This window comes from Pseudopipra pipra, chromosome W, assembly GCF_036250125.1.
Source record: "Pseudopipra pipra isolate bDixPip1 chromosome W, bDixPip1.hap1, whole genome shotgun sequence".
NCBI classification, from domain to species: Eukaryota; Metazoa; Chordata; class Aves; order Passeriformes; family Pipridae; genus Pseudopipra; species Pseudopipra pipra.
The window spans coordinates 14,091,783-14,114,264 of record NC_087580.1 but is presented as its reverse complement, the minus strand read 5'-3'; the positions used below and the strand labels follow the sequence as shown (position 1 = coordinate 14,114,264).

Sequence of the window (22,482 nt, the reverse complement as noted above, 5' to 3'; positions counted from 1 at the left end):
CCTTGCTCTGCAGCAAGATGGAAGTTGGAAAGCACCATGATCTCAAATTAATAGTACTCGTGATACATCAAAGAGCTTCTCAGCTTTGCTGTTTGCAATTTGCCCAAATGAAGGACTGAGCTGAGGGAATTCTTTGTGTTTGTTCACCCACTTGCACCTGCCACACTTAGGAGTGGTTGTGGAGGTTTGAAATCCCTGACATTCCTATTGCACTGCAGGTCAAGTCTTGTGGGTTCTGAGGGGCACAGGGATAGTCCCTCAGTGCAGAGAGAAGAGCTGCTCTGCCCATCAGTCCTGGGCTCAGCTTCCCTGTGCTGGCAGCTTGGAGCTGGAGGAGCATCACACTCAACTGTTCCCATACAGAGAAACTGCCCAGAGATCCAGGAATCCATGTCCAAAGAACAGATTGGCACACTGCTCACCTTTTCATCTCTCCCCTCCCTGAGTGAGACACAAACTGCTGATTGCAGCTGCCCAGAGCATTTCCATGGATTTAGCACTGAGGAGTTTTCTCCATGGGGATCCTGTGCAGCACAGAGATACTATGGCAGAGCTGTGCCCTTCTGGAGGGCACCTGCAGCCCTGCAGGACACCCAGGCAAAGAGCTGAATCCCCTGAAGGTGCCTGGAGGGCACTTGGGCACTTTGCTGCCACAGACACATCCCCACAGCAGCACCCTCAGGAATCTGTCCACCACAGGAATCTGTCCACCACAGGAATCTGTCCCACCCTCAAACCCCACAGTGGCTCAGAAAAGCCAATGGTGAGAACAAGGAGAGCCCAGGCAGCAGGGGATGGCACTGAAATGCCACAGTGCTGCTGCCAAGGGAGGAGGGACACCCAGAGACAGCTGGAAATCAGGGCCCTGTCCTTGCCTGGGCTCTGGCTGCTGCAGGGCAATGCACAGCCCAGCCCCTGTGGGCCTGAGGGCACAGGCTCTGCTTAGGCTGGGAAAGGAGCCCAGGCAGGAGCTGCTCAGGGAAGGGGTCTGTGCCACAGGGACAGCAGGGAGGGGCCCACATCCCCCTGCCCAGCCCGTGTGGCAGCAGCTCCCTCTCCCTGCCTGCCTGTCTCTGGGTGAGGAGCTGTTCCTGCCAGCAGCCCCTGCCTGTGCCCAGCTCAGCTCCCTGCCAGTGCTGCCAGAGCCATCCCCAGCCCAGTGCCCAGGGGCAGCTCTGCCTGGGCAGGGGCTGCAGAGCAGATCCCAGACCCCCTGCGGTGGCTGGGAAGGGGGGGTGTTCTGGGGGGATGTGCTTCCTGAGAAGGGCCCCTGGAAATGGAGGAGGTGGAGCTGAAGCTGTGAGGAGCCCTGAGCCTGCAGCTGAAGGGCCCTGCCCAGCCCTGCCCTGCCCTGCCCTGAGGGGTCACTCCTTCCACCCCCCCCCTCTCCCTGCAGGGCCGTGGCAGCTCCTTGGCCGGGCTGAGAGCTGCCCCTGGCAGGCAGCAGAGTCCCTGCCCCAGCACACAGAGCCCTGGGGCAGGACCCTGCTCTGCACCACAGCCCTGGGCACCCCTGGCTGCACCCCCACCTTCCCACCCCACAGCCAGCCCTGGCACAGGGAACCTTCTGGCCCTGGGCCTCTGAGGGGGCAGCAGCAAGTCCTGCTCTGCAGCAGCTTCTCCTGCTGCACCCCAGCAAATCCAGCAGAGCCATCCTGACAGCTCCTGCCACTGCTGCCATTTGGCAGCTGGCAGAGGCACTTGCAGGAACTCCCCTGCACTGCTCTGCAGCCACAGCCTGACCCTGGCAAAGGGCTGGCAAGGTTCCTGCCCTGAGCAGCTCTGCCCTGTCCTCCCACCCCAGGATCCCTTGAACCTCCTGCTCACTTCTCTCTGCCCTTGCTGCCTGCAGCTCCTGCCCTGCTCTGCCATGTGGCCACTTCCCCTGCACTGCAGCAACTGGGAGAGTCCTGCTGAAAGATCCTGGAAGCTGTGGGATGTGCCAGCTTTAGGAGATGCCTCCAGGAAGGGAAGCTGAACTTTCCTACAGCCAGAGAATTCTTCCTTCAAATCCTGGGAAGGCTTCTAGCCTAGTGAGAGCTCAGTCACCTCCCAGCCCAGGCTGCCTCTCATCTCTCTGCCTTCTCTCCTGTGCCCTGGGTGCTGCAGGCAGTGCCCTCAGCCCTGCTGGGCTGTGCAGAGGAGCTGCTCCTGGGCAGAGCTGTCTCTTTGAAGCTCTTCTTGCTTGCCAGGAGCTCCCTGTGTGCCAGGAGCCCGGCCCAGCTCAGCAGCACAGCAACAGCCCCAGGCAGCCCTTGCTCTGCCCCTCTGGGCTCCCTCCAGCTGTCCCTGGGGCTCCAAGGGAACCTGCTGGCACACAGCTGAAGGAAATCATGATGTGCCTTCTCTCAGCTGGGCACTGACACTTCTTTCAGCACTGTCATTTCTCCAAACAGACACACAGGTAAGTCCAAGAGTCCCCTTTTCATGTCCCATCATTAGACAGGAAACCCAGACAGTGCCCAGGAGGGATCTCCTTCACCTGCACTGATGGAAGGGACTCAGCTGAGTCAACAGAGGTGTCTCCTTGTGGCTCTGCAGACCTGGGGCCAGAAGGACACTCAGCTCCCTCCACAACCCCATGGGCTGGGATTCCTCCTGCCCCAGCTCGATGGGCCCAAAACAGGCCCCTGCAGTGACTCCTTGTCCCAGCTCCCATGGGAAAGAAGGAAGACCAAAGCCAGGAGTGACCTGCTGGGACACAAAGCCCTGGTTCCTTCTGAGGAGCCAGAGGTGACTGAGATTCCTGCTGGGAACTGCAGGCTCCAATGGAGCAGTTCCTAGGGACAGGGCAGCAGCTGTGGGATCTCCTTGGAGGCTGATGGGACATTGCTTTGGCCAACTTCAGTAGCAGAAAGTGTCTACATGTAGGACAGGGGAACCTGTCACTGTTCCTTCTGTCCAGGGCAGCCCCTAGAGGTGTTCAGGTGACCAAATGGAGTCAGGTGGCACAGGGAGAGAGGTCTCTCAGTGTGTGATGAACGTTGTTCTCCATGGAATCCAAACCACAGCCCTGCACCAGCTACTAGGAAGAAAATAACCTCTCTAGTTAGGAAGAAAATTAACTCTATCTCAGCATTAATCTGTAGTTAATCTATAGGAAGATTAACCCTATCTCCTAGGAAGAACAGCCAAGCCAAGGCTGGTGTCCACCCCTTATTCCGCACCATTTACACCGTGTCAGAGCCCACACTTTCCAATACATTCCACCATCACCTTTCCTATCATTTGATATAAACCCACAGATCTCATTGCTTAGTCTATGAAAGTCTGTTGAGTTCATTTAGTCCAGGATTTTAGGCTCCACCTGCCAAAATACTCTTTCAGGGCAGGAAAAATGCTGTCTACTGTGGGATTGTTGCCTGTTGCAGCCAGTTCTTGTTCCATCACCGCTGTGCTTGTCTGGTCTCCTCCAAGCTCATTGTTCATTTCTCTCAGTGATTTTCACTGTAATACCCCCGACACAGCAAAGAGTTGCCACAGCAGTGAGAATGCAGTGTTAGAGAGTTACCACCGTAACACAACTGAATTCCTTGGCTGTTCTCACCCAAAATCCAACCCCTTCGAGGCACACACTGGATTTCCCATCTTTCCCTCCTTACCCACCAAGTGCATCCGTGTCCTTGAGCAACGTGAATCCCACGGGTGCACTTCCCTTTGCCTGAAGCGGGAATAACCCAGACTGTGTTCCCAGCATGTTTTTAATGTGCACTACAGGAACTTTATCCCTTTCTATGGCAGGTGAAAACTTGGATTGGACAGGGCCAGCCCGATTGGCACATCCCCCGGTGCTGAGTGACCAGGTGGCCTTTGCTAAATGTGCATCCCAATGTTTGCAGGTCCCAGCACCCACTGCATCATTCCATCTTTCCCGAGGCTGGTGCATGGCAGGTGTGCTGCTTTTAGCACCAGCAGGAAATTAAAATTCAGATCAGTCACTCCCCTTCCCACACCCCTTCTGGTGAGGGAGGGACAAAAAATGAGAGACTCTGGGTGGAGATAACAATTCACTAAAAGCACAGAGCAGTGGAATAAGACACGCACAGTCACAACAGCAATATCAGCAGCAAAAGTATCCAGAAAGAGAAGGTGTTTCACCCCCAAAAGGGGTCACCATGGGGCACACAGACAAGATGCCAGGTGCACCCCCGGACAAAGGCAATGCGGTGGGGGAGCTCCCAAGGGTAACGTGTTCAACCCCTGAGCCTGACAACAAGGAGAGCCAAGGACAAGCCAAGCCCTGGGAGCTGGGTCGTCCCGGCCGTGTGGCGCAGCCGCTCCCTGGGCTCAGTCCCGCCCTGGCTCCTCTCTTCTCCTCCCAACCCGACGGCTGAGGGGGCTGAGGCTGCCCCCCAACCGCCCCGTCCTGCTCAGGGCTTTGGTTCAGCACCACGGCCCGTCGTGGTTTCTCCTTTCAGCACCAAAGGTCCATCGTCCCAATCCGGTGGAAAAATGAGGGGGAGCAGCAGGGCAGAGGACGGGGAGCGCAGGAGTGATGCTGACAGTCCCTGCCCTGCAGAGAGCGGGGCAGGATGGAGCAGTTGTGGTGCAGAACCCCGGCTTTTCCTGCTGGAAGCACAGCCCTAGGGATGGCATGGATGGTACAGGATAAATAACTTGGTGACACCCACAAAGCGCTAAACTGCCCCTCCTGCTCCCTAACCAGGACACCGTGGTGACTGACCATGGCAATGGGAATGTGTGATGGTTGCCATGGTAACTGACCATAACACCGTGGATGTATGATGGTTGCTATGGTAACTGACAGTAACAACGTGAATGCATGATGGTTGCCATGGTAACTGACAGGAGCAATAAGAATGTATGACAGTTGCCATAGTAACTGACCATAGCAACATGAATATATGACGGTTGCTATGGTAACCGACTGTAGCAATAAGAATTTACACTGGTTGCCATGGTAACTGACCGTAGCAATGGGAATCTATGACGGTTGCCATGGTAACTGAACATAGTGACGGGAATGAGTGATGGTTGCCATGGTAACTGACCATAGCAATGGGACCGTATGACGGTTGCCATGGTAACTGAACATAGTAATGGGGGTGTATGATGGTTGTCATGGTAACTGATCCTAGCAGTGTGAATGTATGATGGTTGCCATGGTAACTGATCCTAGCAGTGGGAATGTATGATGGTTGCCATGGGAACCGACTGCAGAAACAGGACTGTATGACGGTTGCCATAGTAACTGAACATAGCAGTGGGAATGTATGATGGTTGCCATGGTAACTGACTGTAGAAACTGGAATGTATGACGGTTGCCATGGTAACTGACCATCGCAAAGGGAATGATGATGGCTTTTAAGAAGCACTAGGCCTTGCTTGACACGACTTTGGAGGTTGCAAACTGTGTGAAAGCTCTGTGTTTATACTCACAAACTCTGTGAAACTATGCAATGTTTATACTTGTTAGCTATATGTTTATAGTCGTAGGTATGAGAAAATCCTGGGTTTATGGTGGAAAGTTTTGGGAAAACTGGAGATAAAGGAACTCCTGCAAGATATCAGAAAGTCCCTAAGGGCGGATCAATAGGAGGGACTTTGGGTGGCCCTATGATGTCAGGCCGCGTGGACAGAGCACCAGAACCAGCGGACCGACGGCGTGGTACGCGTGCACAGACTGAGCTACCCAATCACATTGTTGTAAGTACGTACCCGGAAAAAACTAAACTGTATAAAAGTTAACTCATTGAATAATAAATTGAACATCGCCTGATCATACTGACTGTCTGCGTGTGCTCCGGAACTCCTGCCGGCCACAACCCCAGGCGCTGTTTCCAAAGGAACCCCAATGAAAGGGGGACGGGGAAAGACGGGCGGACAAGGCCCGCAATGGAACTCTGTGTGTGCAGCCTCATTTTCTCCTTCAGCACCCACAGGAGAGGGGGCAAACAGCGGGGGTTGGGACCCAAAACCGTTCATGGCAGAAACTGGGGATTGAGGGGACAGTGGGAAAGTGGGAGGAACAGGGAGAAGGGTGGAAAAGGGAGGCCGGTCTGGCGAGTCTGATGGTCCCATGGGGGTCTTTGAGCACAAGGGGGTTGGCCCCCTGAGCTCCACACTTCCTTTGGGGTGCTGGGGGCTGCTGGATCCAATCAGCCCTGGATTATGCCACCACTTTAGAGGAATTACAGAAGTGTGACTGAATCACTTTGATCCCCGTGATTTTAATGATGGCAAAACAGATCTATTGATAAAAATAAATTATTTAGAGATGCAAATGATCAGACAGAAGATCTTCGTCAGAATTATTTACTGCAAAATAGAGACACTAAAACTACCAGGAGTACAGGATAAGATAGGACAGGGCTCTACACGAAAGCAGTTGTTGAAGCAATTCTACTACAGCTGGCACAAAAGCAAGAATTCTTAAAAAGAGTTGTATGGAACTCCCCCAGACCAATGCTGGTGTGGAGATCTCTGCTCTCAACCTCCAGGAGTGACCTTGGGGGGTCCCCAGCCAAGGCAGGAATCTACACACACACACACAGAAAGGTTCTGCTGGAAGAACCTGCCTGTGTGAAAAGGGACTGTCCCTTTCTGGTCGAAAGGGATGGACTGACAGTCAATGGACTCCAGGGGTTGCCTCCCCATCAGGGGGTTCATTTGGGGTGGAAGGAGTGGCCAAAGCTCTTCCTGCAGTCGGGGCACTTGCAGGGTTTCCCTTACTGGTGGGTCCGTTGGTGTCTGGTCAAGCCAGAGCTCTTGTTGAAGCTCTTCCAACACTTGTAGGGCCTCTCTCCCCGGTGTGCATGCGCTGGTGGGTGATGAGGGCAGAGTTCTGGTTGAAGCCCTTCCTGCAGTCCATGCACTGGAAGGGCCTCTCTGCCCTGAGCTGGTCAGAAACCTCTTCCCACATTCCCCACACCTGAAGGGCCATTCTCCAGTGTGGATGTGCTGGTGTCAGATCAAGTTGGAGCTGTGACTGAAGCTCTCCCACACTCCAAGCACCTGAAGCGCTTCTCCCTGCTGGGAGGCTGCTCAGGCTCCACCAGGACAGAGCTCCGGCTCAAGCTCCGGCTGCCTTCCTGGTACAGGCTGGCTCTTTCCTCCTCAGAGCACCCTGGGCTGGCTTTGGAGCCCCTCCTGCGGGAGGATCTCCGGCCCTTTTCCTCCCCACTGCCTTCCTGCGCCGTGGAGCCCTTCAAAACGGCCTCTCCCACCAGGGTCTGCCAGGGGGATTTGTCCTCCGGGCTCTCCGTCCTCAGCTCGGGGCCTGGGGCAGGAAGCAAGAAGGACAGGGAGGGGATTTGCCTCCGGCCCACAGGGAAGGCCAAGGACATCCCCCCAACTCCGGCCCCGGCAGGACGGCGGCGCCAGCGGGGTTGTCCTGCAGCCGGGGCCATGCTCGGCTGACAGAGCCAGCACAACACCCGCCCAAAGGGACACTGACTGCCTACTCACCTGCCTGGGGGGCCCAAGGCATCTTCCTCTTCCTCGCAGCCTCCTCCTCCATCCGCCCAAGCTTTGGGAAGGACAAATCCTGATGGGGGGGAAACAAGAGCTGAGCACGTTGGCTTGGGGGTTCCTCCTGCCCAAGTCCATCTCTAGAACTCACCGGGCATCCTGTGACCATAAAAGCCTCCAAAACACCAAGATTCAGCCCAGAAAAACCCAAAACACAGTGATTCAGGAAAAAAAACCCTCAGAAATAGCAAGAAAACCATCACCCCCAAAAACTGCAAAAAGCTGGGATTCAGCTACAATATACTCCAAAATATGAAGATTAGCCCAAAAAATCTCTCCCAGAAATTCCCCTTCTCTGGTCTCTCCCCTCTGGGGTTCAGAGAGTCTCCCCTGTCTGGGATGCTTGGGGTCCCACTTAGGGATACTTGGGAGTGTTGGGTCTCAAGGGTCCCTTCTCCTCTGACTCTCGCCTTCAGGGTGCCACATTCCCGGATATTCCCTCTCTCCAGGTTTCCCACTTCATCGTCCCGGGGATCCCAGGGGTCCCCACTGTCCAGGCTTCCCCTTCTCCACGCCCCCCGTTTCAGGCTCCCGGGGGTCTCGGGGCTCCTCCCTCTCCGTGCTCCCCCCTCCAGGCTGCCGGGGTCCCCCAGCTCCGGTATCACCGTGCTCCACCCTCCACACTCGGCAGCTCCCGGGCTCCACACCCACCCCCAGCACTCCTGGAGGGGCCCCAAACCCGCTGTGTCCCCCCCGCCGGCACCGGGCTGACAATGGAGCCGGCGGGGCCTGACCCAGCAACACCAACCCCCACCATGGGGGGGACCCGCATCCCCCCCCCACCGCTGGGGCTCTGCCCCCAACCCAGCCCGGCACCCTCAGAAAACACCTCCCGCCCACCCCCAGGAGCCACCCAGGGCTGAGCAGGAACAGGAACAGCAGGAAAACAACTGCCCCCCATCCTGTTCATGCCTGGGAAGGGGGAACTCGTCCCAAATATTCTGGGGGGAGCATGGGGGGTCAGGACATACTCGAGCTGCCAGCACAGATTTCCCTGCAAAGCCTGCAGTGAGTCAAGCTCTGGAGAGGAGATTGTGCCCCACAGAGGGGATTGCAGAGGCTCCCTCAGGTCCCCAGCAGGAATCAGGAACCAGGAATAGACACAAAAGGTCCCCCCAAAGATTTCAGGGGGAGTGCCCCAGAGCGGACCCCTGACAACCACTGAACTAAGACCTGAGCACATGGAGTGGCAAAACCACTGCCACTCTCTCCTCCCATGCTGATGAGGGACTGTACAGAAGTAACTCACATAAATGGTCAGGAGACAGAGGAGCTAACTGAAAAAATAAACCTTTACTCTAATAAAAGGGAGAGTTCACTGAACAGACCTCAGGGAGGTCTCTCAACTCAGTGGAGGTTGCAGCTTCTTTTATCTCCTTTGCCGGGAGCACAGGTCCCTCCCCATTTCTCCATTGGCTGGGATACTCTGGAGTTACAGGCTTCCCAGCAGGCCTACTGTGTGTCCCCCATTATGTGCTGATTCGGTGGCTCTGGAGTATTGATGGAAGGGAACGGACAGAATGCTCCAAGATCAATGTGATCAGGCAAAATGTCAGGTTTATTAGGAGAAAGACAGATTATATAGTGCTCATGACGCTTAGTTTCTTGTTCACACTACATTGGTTACATAAGGAAAACATACTGTGGTGTACAACACTAATTGGATAACTGCAGGTGTCCATAGAACTTGTTTTCTTGCCAAAAGAACTCCTCCTTCACCTTGGCACAAGGCCTGCAGCCATATTAGTGGCGCAGCATTTTTTATTATCTGCACCCAGCCATGCCAAGGTAAAACACACAGAAAAATCTCAGAAATGCAATACAAATTGTTCACACAATTTCTGCGTTGCCACACTGGAGGTCACTGACATTGTTCAAGGTGGAGGCCACAGCACTTCAAAAGGGAGGACAGGGCCACATGATCCTCCCGTGCTGCTGGTTGGTCCCCCTGTCTCTGGGCAAACTGCCCCTCTCCAGAGCTGAGAACTGAACAACTTTGTCGCTTCTTACTGCGAGCTGTGACTGCCCTGCAAACTCTGCAGGAACACCTACTTGCTCCTAACACCCTAAAGCACTCAAAAGCACAAGCACCCCCTGAGGCCATAGGTTAGTTTTACCCTTGGGCAGTGCATGTCACTGCATCTTTCAGACCAACCTGATCTTCTGCTGATACTCCTCTGCCTCAGTAGCAAAAGCCTTCCACTGGAATCGGGCTGTGATGTTACTTCTGTTGTGGATGGCCGGGGTTCTGTGGCTTGACAAGTTCCAGAGAGTACTTGTCCAGCCCGAGGTTGAAGTCCTTAGCTTTTCCAAGAAGTCTGGTGTGGGTATCTTCACCTGGAACAAAGCAAAGAGGAGTCTTTGCTCAGCTCCCTTGCTGATGGAATTACAAGGAGCAGAGCAAACCACAGGTAACAGAAGAAAGTGTCCAGCTTTTAGCTGGATAAGTAATTCCATGGATCAGTACATTTATCAAATGCCAACAGCTCCGTGGGTACAGTGTGAGGATGTCCTGGACACCACCTTAAGCACCTTATTTCTGGGTGGGTTTGTAGAGATTTGTCCCCAGGTGACAGTATTTACAGTGAGATTTGTCAGGTGTGCTCAGGTGACCCACTCAGACCCCAGGCAATTCTGCATCAAATTCATTCGGGTGACTCTAAGGAGCCCCACTCAGTCACAGCCCAGGGGCTCCTGAAGGCACCCCACGGGGCTCCTGCCTCTCCCAATCCCTTGTTGCTGACAAGCAAAGATTCCTGGGGTCAGGTGTGAAGAAAGGGAGGTCCAGGGGAGCAAGGGAAGTGAAGCCCACGGCAGAAGGGGACTAAGGTGAGGAAACAAGACACAATGCTCTACAACATTCAATATGACAAAGCACTAGAAAATCAACACCATGAAAGCCATCATCCCCTCCCTGTCCAAACCCACGGCCACATCAGTCTAGAAATATTTGATACCATTCTGATCTCAAACACCAAGCTGAAACATTTGAAATGAAAGAAAGAAGGGCAGAGAGACAGACTAAATGTACAGAGCAGCTTTTACATGAAGACTGAATGGGGTTCTTCGACCTAGAAATCAAATGGGAGACAGATGGGAGAGGTTTGGAGAGCATGAATGGCCTGGGAAATGGGAATAAGGGACAATTTGTCACGGTTTGTCATCCAACAGGAACCCGCGGGCCTGAAAATGTTCTTAGACAGAAATTACATGTATATGTAGAGGACAACATAGAAAAGGGGTCTGTGGCAAGACAACAGAGAAGCAGCTTAGGGGACAGAGGTGAGCAAGAGACACATGACATTGGAGAGAGTTGGATGGAAAGCTCCCACGTCACAGACAGCACTGTCCAGAAACACAACTTCAGCCCTGCACATCCACACTGCAGTGGAGAATCAAGGTTCCTCCTTCCTCCACTCAGCAACTCCCAGCAAAACAGGATTCCAAAAATCTCGTCCCTGTTTGAGGGCTTTATCCACTTTATCAACCCCCTAAACACTAACTAGTCTGCACTTTTCGTAGCGGTGAAGCTGGGACGGGGCGGTGCTGCTGGAGGGGAATTCAGGTGGCTGGGACAGTGGGGAGTGCTGGTAGAGGACTGGGGTGGGGGTGCAGGATGGAGGACACCATGCTGGCACCAGGGTCCCCCCAGGGATGGACCAGCACACAGCAACACAGCACATCCAGGACAGGGGCAGACTCAGCCTTGGCCCCTTCTCTGCTCACTTCTGAGCACTGAAACACACGGAGGCTTTGAAAGGAACAGTTCTACAAGTAGTTTGCAGAGCAAGTCTAACGTTATTCTGCTTAGAAAGGGCTCTGCTGTTCGGAAGGACGCGGGGTGAGTGCACCTGCAGTGCCCAGCACTCACCTCTGTCACAGTGCACTGCCAGGGATGTGGAATGGTGCCCGGTCTGCAGCGGGTGATATTCCACTGTCACTTGCTTGGCTTCACCAACATCGAGGGTTCCCGTGGCTGGGCTGACAGTGAAAGGGCTGCAAGACCAAGGGAGAGATCAGGACTCTTGGGGGAGGTTTGGGGACGATATTTGCAGTCTAGTTCACTTCAGCTGACTTGTGCAAGCGAGGAGCAAAGCAACCAGTCAGCAGAAGACAGACAAAACACACAGCATCAGAAACAGCTACTGACTCTCTTCGGAGGAGATGCAGCCCTCAGAAAATCCTGTTGGATGAAATGAACTCATCTCCCCCATACTCTGTGTGGAGGCTCAAGGGTCCGACTGCCAGCAGTCCCAGCAGAGAATGGTTTGGGAAGAGCACAGAGAGGGTTAAGAGCTATTTGCATGCACAACTTGACACTGACTGCCTCAGGAATCTCTTTTCCAGTCCCTTCTAAACCTCATTCAAGAGATGCAAATGGCATCTCACCTGTCCTGTGAGATTACAGCCTAGGAATCAAGAAGGAGAATAAAGTCCTCCTTGAAGACCAGAGAATAATGAGTTTAATTTGCAGTGTGGTTGTTTGGGGTTGTTTTTCCCCTTCTAAACATCCTGGTTTAGCCTAAGAAAGGGCACCTTTTACCACATTTCAATGAAAGCTGCTGGAAGAAAAGGAACAATGAAAACTCTGAAGGAGTGCAACTGCAAATTGGAGCAATACAGTGACCTGGACACAATACCCAAAAGGAGGGTCCTGTTTACAGCCTGAAGGATTCAATCCCAGCTAAATGAAGTGCCATTAAGAGCAGCACATCAAGGGAGCTGAACAGGAGGTTTCTGTGTATTCCCCAGCAATGCAGTCTGGGATTCTGGAGTGTCATCCAGGCTGGTAACTGTTTGCTTGGCCCACCAGAGAAACAAGGGAAATCATTAGGCAAATGTGTTGGTGCAGCTTGGATTTAACAGGAGCAATTTGGCTTTGTCACCAGGTAAACAGCTCTTGCCTGACAGACACAAAAATCAGAGCTTTAGTGCTTCAGGATAGCTCAGGTGAGAGGTGCTTCTGCCCACTGGGTTTATTGGCTGACAGTGGGAGGCAGCCATTTCAGAAGGTGGTGGTGCTCAGGAGGGTGCAGACCAACCACTAACGTGTTCCAGCAGTCCCCAGGAAATCTGGGAGAGACAAAGCTCAGGGCTTGCATCCTGCTTAAAACACTAGAAGCAACAGCAGGCCCCACACGTCCTGCCCCTTCCCAGCTGTGGCTGCAGTGCAGCAGCTTGGATGCTCTGGTTCCTTTGGGATACTCTTTCCCAACTCTGCCATCACCCAAAGGTGTTTTGCACTAAGACAGATGAGCTGCTTTACCTCTCAGTGCTGAGGCTGTAACAGGCTTCCAGGTTCCCGGTGTTGTGAACCAGCAGAGTCTTCTGGGTGCTGTGGTTGACTGGACACGACGAGAAGTCCAGCTGGTCAGGGAAGTCCAAGACTGGGCGGGCACCAATGGCTCGGATTGGCACAGAGACCTTTTCCCTTTCACTGCTGCAGACAAGCTGGTGGAAATGATCCTGCAGGAAAAGTAACTGGCACAGCATTGAGGGCATTGAGTGCCATCCTCATGGCAGAAGAAAAAGGGCTGTTTTCTATGACCCTTTGTGGGCATGAATTGACCTCTCCTACCCCAAAAACGACCACTAATTCATATTAATAAAGGCTGGAGAACAGAGCATGTGAAAAAGCATCATTTTTGCTCCATTCCAATGGGAAAGAATAAAGCTCTCTGGATCATCTTTTTGTTCCTCTGGTGTTTTCCATATTTAAATCCCTTCCACTGAACCCAGAGGTGGCTAAACATCAACACCCCTCCCTGTCATTTCCCTGCTGTTCCATCTGCCTCTTCCCTTGTGAACGTTCAAGAATAGGCACAGAGGGAAAGCACAGCCCTCTAGGCCCAGCTGCAGGGCCTGGCAGCACCACACCGTGCCAAGGTGTGACCAGCTCCAGGCTGCCTGCCCCCAGCCCAGAGCCGACCTCACAGCACGGGCTGGGCTATAACCAGTGTGCAACAAACGCCCTGGCTTTAGAGAGAACGTTCCTCCAAACTCACCTTGCTCCCCTCAGGGGTGAAAAGGATGTTTACAGTGCAAAATGAGCCCGGTGGGATCTGATGGCACACACCATTGGGGCCAACCAACTTGAAATAAGGTGAGCTGTCCGTGGTGACCTTCACCAGCTGAGTAACCTGCAGGAAAGACACAAAATGGTGATTTTGCCACTAATGGAAACAGGAGGAGGCCTGGGTGTGCCCTGGTGACAGCCTTCCTTGACCATTTTCCCAAAAGACTTTTAGCTCTGGAGGTACAAGCACAGGCTACACAAGGGTGAGCTTGGATCCCTCTGCCTGGGCAAAGCAGCTCGGCCAGAGGCAGTAGGGCAGTGCCCGCTGGGAAGGAAGGTCAGGCACCAGCAGTATGGAGATAGAACACCTGAACCAAGTCATCCTCATTTCAACAAGCCCAGAGAATCTGCCTGCTTCTGCCTGCACACAGCCACGCAGCCCTGTTCCAGAGGGAGAATGTGCTACCTGAAGGCAAACCAGCACATTGTCCTGGGGGAAGGAAGAAATTCCCTTCTAACAGACTGAGGTGGAGTGGGGAAGTCCAGCTGTGGGGAGACAGTCCCATGGGCACACCAGCAGAGGAGACCAGACCCTTGGCCTTCCTGGGAAACTGAAGAGAAAAGGAGGAACACAGCAAGACAAAGAGACAAGCCCTGACACAATGAGATGGCAAAGAGAATTGAAATGGGCTGTAAAGAATCAAGGGAGAAGCACAAGACACTGCCAGGAAAGGCTGGTGCAGAAGATGGGAGCAGTCAGCTTGCCAGAGTGAGGGAAAGCCAGAGGGCCCTGCAGGCTGGGCCTGTCAACTCTGGGCTTGAAAGGTTATTTTCTGCCTGGAGAAACATGAGCAGCACCGACTGACAGTGTGGTTTCATTATTAAAAGCCAGTCTCAGCTCTCCAGGGGCTCTTGCTGCCTGGTGACTGTGGCCAGGCAGCTGCCAGTGCAGGCAAGCCAGACTGCTGGGCATTCCTGCAGCCACCCTGCTGCCAGTTTCTGCCCTCAGGGGAACACAGGCACAGGGACAGCAAACAGGCATTTGCTAGCACAGGGTATCAACCCCTGAGCACCAAATCCCATCTCACAACCTCTAAACCAGGTGATTTGGACTCCCTGCTGTCTATTCCCACCAGCTTGCTCTTGGCACAAGAGTCATTTGAGAAACTGTTTCCTTGACTGAAATTCAAAAGGTCTCAGTTTTCCTCTTTACAGGGCAACACAATTGCTGACATTTTTCAGCTTCTTCCTTCTCAGCTTTCGTGGGCAATTGCAAAACAATCACACTTTGTTCAAGTGAAGGTGGAAACCCTCAAGAGCCCATTGCTCTGGATGTCAGATACCAACAAGGCACGGCCAAAATCAGGGGAGAATCCTCAGCACGGGAAAATTCCCACCATCTTGCAAATCCAAGGTGGTGAATCTGGATGGGCCACAGCTGATACTTGCTCTGCTGTAAACCATGGGGGTTACACCACTCTCCTCTTCTTCTAGCACAGTGTTAAAGCGCCACATCCCAGCACTTACCTTGTCTCTATTCCTCAGAAGCAGGGCCGTTTCACAGACCTTGCCAAGGACATAGTTCTGAAACACCAGCTCGGATGGGCAAGGCTCAAGCAAGGTCTTGTTCCGGTCAGGGGATGAGAACTGGAGAGGCGAGAGAGAGCAGGGAGAGGTTCAGCTGCTGGGAGGAAGGTTCGTGAATGACTCTCCTCTCTTGATCCCTGGTGAAGGACAGGCTCTTGGTGACTAGGTCTGCCCAGCTGCCACTGGGGGAACAGTAGTTCACCCACCTCTGCTCTGAGCTGATCAAAAGCTGCTGGACCACACCAAGCAGGCTCAAGCTGAGCAGCTCTTTTGGCAGGAGTTTCTCCAGCTTTCCTTCTCCAAAAAGCCAGGCAGCGCTTACCTCCAGCACAGCCCTGTGCTAATGGGGTCCCAGAGCTCTGGGCACTAACTGAGCACTCAAGCAGTAAGTGAAACTCAAGAATTTACATCAGACTCCATAGGAAACAATTTTTGGGTGACCTTTACTCTGAGGCAGGGAGACTGAGGCCCACACAACTCCAGACTCTAGAGCTTAGACACCAGTAAGAAGAGAACAGCACCAGAGAAGGTTAAGGGCAAAAAGAAAGTACCACAGTAGATAGGAATAGGACAAATAAGGTGAGTGCTGCATGAGGATAAGGTTCAGCTCTTTTCTCAGCAGTGCTGGAGTTGTGTTAGACTGGGAGTAATTCCCTCAGGCCCTCAGCCTTCAAAGGCCAGCACTGCCACTGTGCAGGGAATCCTATGACCCCCAGGATTTGCCAGTGACAACACCAAAGCAAGAGGTGGCTCTTTCAGTGGGACAATGGAAAATGGCAAGCTCGTGCCCTTGTGTCCTGCCCCAGCCTTCCCCCGCTATTGTGCCTTCGCCATGGTAGCTAAACTCCAGCAAACCCCACCAGCTTCAGCAGAAATTATTTGTGTTGGCTTAGCACAGATCAGGACTCCAGCATCTCACTAGGAGAACACGTTTTGCCTTTGCCCCAGCAGAAGGAACTCCACCACCACCAGCAGTTTGCAACGACAACAGGACCCGGACACTGAGGGGTTTCAATGAGCTGGAGGCAAGGCACGCAGCCTCTTCAAGTGTCACATCAAACAGCAAGGAAAAGGGCAGGAAAAGGCTACCTTGGAACTGGAGTTCTCACTCGTGCCTGGGGGCCGGACAGTCTTGGGCAGCTTTGTCTCCTGAGGGCTGTCCGGCTTCTTCCTGAGCCTGAGACCAACCTCCCTGAAGTCAAAGATGGTCAGCTGGAAGGCAAAAAAACCAGCAAGAGCCTCAGAAATGCCCTTGTTTAGAAAGGCTTTTCTTGTTCAAGTGGCTCTGATGAGTCATTTGTGATCACAGCCACCAGGACAGTCCTGGAAGTCCTGGACCTGCTGAAGTATTAAACATTACAAAATTAATGGTATAGAGCAGAACACACTTGCTCAGCCACGCTGTCATCCTGATTATCCTCCCTATGCCCTTGGGGGCATTTTTGGAGCCAATTTACACCTCTAACATTTTTTTCTCTCCTGCAAAAGTGAACTGATTCTGCTTGCACATTGTAATCCTTTCAGAAGAACTTTTCCCCCTAGTTTTCCTCACTTGTTGTTATTAATTTTTTCCTCTTAAGTTTAAAAATTAAAACCTTTGCTCTGAAAGAGAGTGAAGGAAGAATGAAGAAGCTTCAAACCAAGGAGAAAAACCTTAAAATCCGAATTTCTGTGAACAGCAGAACAAGTCTCCTCCCGCTGCATTAATGCTGCCTCACGAAACGGCGATGGCCTCTGCAGGCAGCTGCCTAAAAACACCCACGGCTCCTCGGGAACACAGACATGCTATTGTTATATTTTTTTTCCCCCTAAAGATTTAATTTTTCTCTCTTTACATTCAGCCCCTCGGTGACTCCCGAGAGCCCTCTGCAAAGCCATAAACTGACTTTTGGAGGAGCTTTTGGACACCCCCGGGATCCTCCCCCGCGCTGCCGTGGGGCCCGTGGGTGTGTGAGGGGCTGAGGGGTCGAGCGCCTGGACACTGATAAATAAACATCAGCAGGCGGGGACACGGGCCCGCCCCCGCCGCGCTGCGCAAACGGCGCAAGGATACGCAAATGGCGTAAAGCGGCGACGCCGGCGGCAATGGAGCGGCGCTACGCAAATTGCGTAACGGGGGCCGGCAATGCCCACAGCCCTACTCAAACAGCGTAAGGAGGGCGCCAGTAATGGCAATGGGGGAGTTACGTCAGTTGCGTAAAGCTACGCAAAAGGCGCAAGAGCCCTGCCCTCAGCGCTACGCAAATGACGGGAGGGCCACGGTGGCTTCCTAAGGGCTCGCGGACCTTTCCCACTTCATCCCAGTCCTCTCCAAAGGGCTCCCACTTTGTCGCAGTCCCTCCCTAAGGGCTCTCAGTTCCCTCCTAAGGGCTCCCAGTCCATCCCAGACCCCTCCTAACGCCGCTGACCACAGCCCTACGCAAATGGCGTAACGAGGGCGTCGGTAACGGCAAGAGAGGCGCCACGAGTCCTACCTGGGAAAAACCTGCTCCAGCCTGGGCTTCCCTCTCCACGGGCTGCAGGTCCCTGCCAGGACCCTGCTCCATCCTGGGCCTGCCACGGGGTCACAGCCTCCTTCCTGCATCCACCTGCTCCAGCGTGGGAGCCTCCATGGGCTGCAGGGGGGTCTCTGCACCCCGATGCTCCCCCAGGGGCTGCAGGGGCACAGCTGCCCCACCCTGCTCTGCCCCACGGGCTGCAGGGCCTCAGCTCCAGTGCCTGGAGCACCTCCTGCCCCTCCTTCTGCGCTGACCTTGGGGTCTACGTTGTTATTCCCATGGTCTCACTTCGCTCTTCCCTGGCTGGAATTCCTTCTTTTTCTTAAATATGTTATCCCAGAGGCGTTGCTGTCACTCCTGACTGGCTCAGCCTTGGCCAGCGGCAGGAATTCCATCCTGGAGCCACTGGCATTGGCTCCACGGGACAGGGGAAGCTTCTGGCAGCTTTTAACAGAGGCCACCCCTGTAGCCCCCCCGCTACCAAAACCCAGCCACAGAAACCCACTGCACCCAGTTACTTCCACTTGCCCCAGGATGGTTCCAGTTTCCATCAGGATGATCCCGGTCACTCCCAGTCACTCCCAGTTTATGCCAGTTGCCCCCAGCATGCACCCTGTCACTCCCAGTTACTCCCAGTTGCTTCCAGCATGATCCCAGTTGCTCCAAGGATGTTCCCAGTTGCCTTCCAGCATGGCCCCACTGGCTCTCAGTTCCCCCCTGCATAGTTCCAGTCACTCCCAGTTTGATCCTGGTCACTTACAGTCACTCCCGCTATGATTCCAGTATGGTGCTGGTCACTCCCACTATGATCCCAGTCACTCCCAATAGGATCCTGTTGCCCCCAAGGTGGTCCCAGTTGCTCCCAGCCACCCCCAGGATGGTTCCTTTCACTCTCAGGGAATCCCAGTCTGAGTCCAGTCTGGCCCCAGTCACTCCCAGTCACTCCCTGGAGGATGCCATTTGCCCTCCGCATGGTCCCAGTTGTTCCCAGTATGATCCCAGTATGAGTCCAGTCACCCCCAGTATGATCCCAGTAACTTCCAGACACGTCCAGTAGGAAGCCAGTTTGATCCCACTCATCCCCAGTATGGCTGCAGTCCCTTTCACACACTCCCAGTATTATTGCAGTCACTCCCAGTATGACCCCAGTAGGGGCCCAACTGCTCCCAGTAGGATCCCAGTTGCCCCCAGCGTGGTTCCAGTTGCTCCCCTTCACCCCTACTATGGTTCCAGTCACTCCCAGAATGATCTCAGTCACTCCCAGCCACTCCCTGGATATCCCAGTTGCCTCCAGCATTCTCCCAGTCAGTCCCAGTATGATCCCAGTCTCTCCTAGTAGGATCCAAGTTACCCCCTGCATGGTCCCAGTTACTCCCAGCCACCCCATTGTAGTTCCAGTCCCTCCCAGTCTCTCCCAGTATGACTCCAGTATGATCCCAGGGACACCCTGTGTGGTGTCAGTCACACCCAGGATGAACCCAGACATTCCCTGGTACTCCCAGGATAAAGCCATTTGCCCCCAGCAGGGTCCCACTTGCTCCCAGTCACCCCACTGTAGTTCCAGTCCCTCCCAGTAGGATCCCTGTCACGGCCAGTCTCTCCCAGTATATCCCAGTTGACCTCAGCCTGCTCCCAGTCAGTCCCAGTATTATCCCAGTCACTCTTGGTCTCTCCCAGTATATCCCACTTGCCCCCAGTGTGGTTCCACTCACTCCCCGTTGCTCCCAGTAGCTTCCAGCATGATCCCAGTTGCTCCCAGCCACTCCCAGTCACCCCCAGTGGGGTCCTAGTCGCTCCCAGTATGATCCCAGTCACCTCCAGCGTGATCCTGCTTATTCCCAGTATACCCCAGTTGCGCCAACATGGTCCCAGCTGCCCTCAGAACGATCCCAGTCACTCCCAGTATGACCCCAGCCGCCTTCTCTGTGGGCCCAGTTGCTCCCAATAGGATCCCAGTTGTGCCCAGCATGGTCCCAGTTGCTCCCAATGGCTCCCAGTGGGATCTCAGTAGCTCCCAGTTGCCCCAAGCGTAGAACCACTTGCTGCCAGTATGATCCTAGTCTGATCCCAGTATGATCCCAGTACATATGATCCCGCTGGATCCAGTCTGGGTCTCGGGGTATCCCGGTGTCCCCCCTGTCCCCCCACCCCGGTGTCACCCCCTTTTCTCTCCCCACAGAGCTCCTGAGCCGGTGGCGGCCGCAGCCCCTCCCCAGAGCCTCGGGCCCAGCCTGGACCCCCCCATCCCTGTGAGGATTTCGGGGGGTCGTGTGTCCCCCCTCCCCTGCTGTCACTCTGCCTCCGCCCGGCTGCTCCCAGTGATCCCAGTAAAGCTTCCAGTTCTCCCCAGTCCCGGTTATTAATATTTATATATATTAGTATATGTTTTTATATATTTATATATAATATCTTGATATATTATATATCAATAATATATAAATATATAAAATATATATAAAATAAATAAATATTCAAATACATAAACAATATATACATTTATATAAAAATATGTTTTATATATCAATATATAAATATATTGATATATAATATATATCAATAATATATGTAAATATATAAAATGTATATAAAACATATAAAATAAACATTTAAATACATAAATAATGTCTAAAAATTAATATATAAATGTCTTTATATATTTATATATAATATATTGATATACAATTTATTTCAATAATATATATACAAATGTATAATACAAGTAAATAAATAAAATATGTACATTCATTACACAACAGCAAAAACATTACACGTTGTCAGGTCAGACACTGAGCAGATGGGTGCTTGTTATCTACACAGTTATCAACTTTTAAGAAAGGTGTTATTATCTAGTTAACTAAACCAAGTCCCTTCACTAGAAATTTTAGACAAGGTAAAAGGGAGAACGATTTGAGGTACATAAAAAGAAAACAGCCTGAGGTCAACACAACCCAGAGAGAGAAAAGAAAAAGAAATCGTAAAACTTAATTGGGCCCCTGTAAAGACATAAAACAAGTTACCTCCCTTTTACCTTGTCTAAGGTTTATAGTGAAGGGACTTGGTTTAGTTAACTAGATAATGACACCCAGTCCCTCCCAGTCCCTCCCAGTGGCTCCTGTTGCATTGACCAGTCCCGTTGGCTGGCGGGACTGGTTTCGCTGTTGGGAGGGCAGAACTGGTGGGCACAGAAACCATTTATCCGGAGTTTTTCCGCACAAGATGTCCGGGTCAGGCTCTGACTGCTGACACAGCAGGCATGCTGGAGGGAGAGAGACAATGGCCCCGGGCATGGCACCTGTGCTGCCCACCCTGACAGCCCCTCTGCCAGGCTGCGGGAGGGGCACTTTGCTCTCACCTGGCTCCCTGTCTTTGGGGGCTTGGTCCTCTCTCTGTTCAGGGGCTTCCTGTCTCTCTTTGGGGGCTTGCTCCCTTTCTTCGGGGGCTTGCTCGTGTCTGTCTGCCATGGTGATGTCAGCAGGGCGTCTGTCCTCGGAACACCGAGGTCTCTTCCAAGGTGCTCCTCCACTGGTTCCGAGGCAGGAAACACTGACACGACCCCGATGTTACCTGACTGTCAGGGCTGGAGCTGCTCGTCTCCTGGGAGGGGGATTCCAGAGTCTCCTCCGATGTTGCCTGTTGGTTGCTATGGAGTTTGCTCGTACTGGGGGTGATGGTCTCGTATTCTGTCAAGTCGTCAGAAGACTCCCTCATGAGAGCAACATGCTCTGGGTCTTAACTGGAGGCTGTAAGGGGAAGCAGGAGGGACAAGATCGTTCCAGACCTGGGACAAGATAGGTCAGAGAGGTGCCCCCAGCCCTCCTGGAGCAGACAAGCTCAGCCAAGCCCACCCTGGACACCCACTGCCAGGCCCAGGGGCACCAGCTGCCAGGATCACCAGGGTGCTTTGCCTTTTACCTGTGCCCGGGAGTGCACAGCCATCACATTCCCATCTGGTTCTGCTGTCCCCAGGCCAGAGCAGTGTCTGTGGGTGCCCTCGGCAGCACAGGAGGAGCACAGGAGCAGTTCCCAGGGCCTGGGGAAGCAAAGGAGTTCATGGAGGTGCTGAGCTCTTCTCCTGGGTCCTTCTGCTTCAAGCCCTGCAGAGCCCTGGGGTGCAGCTTTGGCAACTTACCCCTCCTCCTCTGCCTCCTGCCTGCCTCCTGGACAAAGGCACTCACTGGCATCCCAGTGCCTGTGTCTCTCTTCTAGCTCGGCCAATGCATTAAAGCCCTCCCATGATGGTGGCCTGATGGGAAAAGAAAACTGATGAGCTCCCTCTGTCCTGGAATGGGGCAGGTGCAGGGTGTCCCTGCCTTCCCACTGTGCCATCACAGCAGGGGATGGTGGCCCCACTCTGGCCACAGATGCAGCAGCTCTGGAAAGAGCAGAGCAGCCCCATCAGCAGCAGCCTCAGGGCCTCCTCCTTGTGCCAGAGCTGGTTGGAAGGGCTGGGCTTTCTTGCTTGGGGTCTGGGCTGAGCTCCAGCAAACCTCGCCTGGCCCAAATCTCCCTGCTCTTGTCAGGCTCTCACCTGCTGTGCTGCCCAGGAGACTATATGTGGGATCTCCCTTGCACCAATATTCCAGTCTTCTAGTCGCTGAACCGGGATGTCAGGAGAGTTGCTGACAAAAAACTGCAGGAAAAGGACACTCACTGATGAGGAGAGAGTGGCAGGGACTGCCTGTCAAAAAGTGGAGGGAGCCTGCAGAGCAACTCACCAGGCAGAGCTTGTGGACACAGAGCCCAAATACGAAGCTTTTTTGCCCGCAGATGTCCGGGTCAGCCTCTGATGGCTGGCACAGCAGGCATGCTGGAGGGAGAGAGACAGTGGCCCCGGGCATGGCACCTGTGCTGCCCACCCTGACAGCCCCTCTGCCAGGCTGCGGGAGGGGC

At 53.6% G+C, this 22,482-nt stretch overlaps 1 long non-coding RNA gene across 1 annotated transcript; it reads right to left on the bottom strand.

Moving 5' to 3' along the window:
• Positions 1-11,384: 11,384 nt before the first annotated feature.
• On the bottom strand, positions 11,385-13,528 carry LOC135406153 (uncharacterized). Its single transcript, XR_010426173.1, has 3 exons — positions 13,497-13,528; positions 12,758-12,972; positions 11,385-11,487 (listed from the first exon to the last, which is right to left on the bottom strand). It is a non-coding gene; the product is annotated as an uncharacterized LOC135406153 (long non-coding RNA).
• Between the last annotated feature and the right edge of the window lie 8,954 nt (positions 13,529-22,482).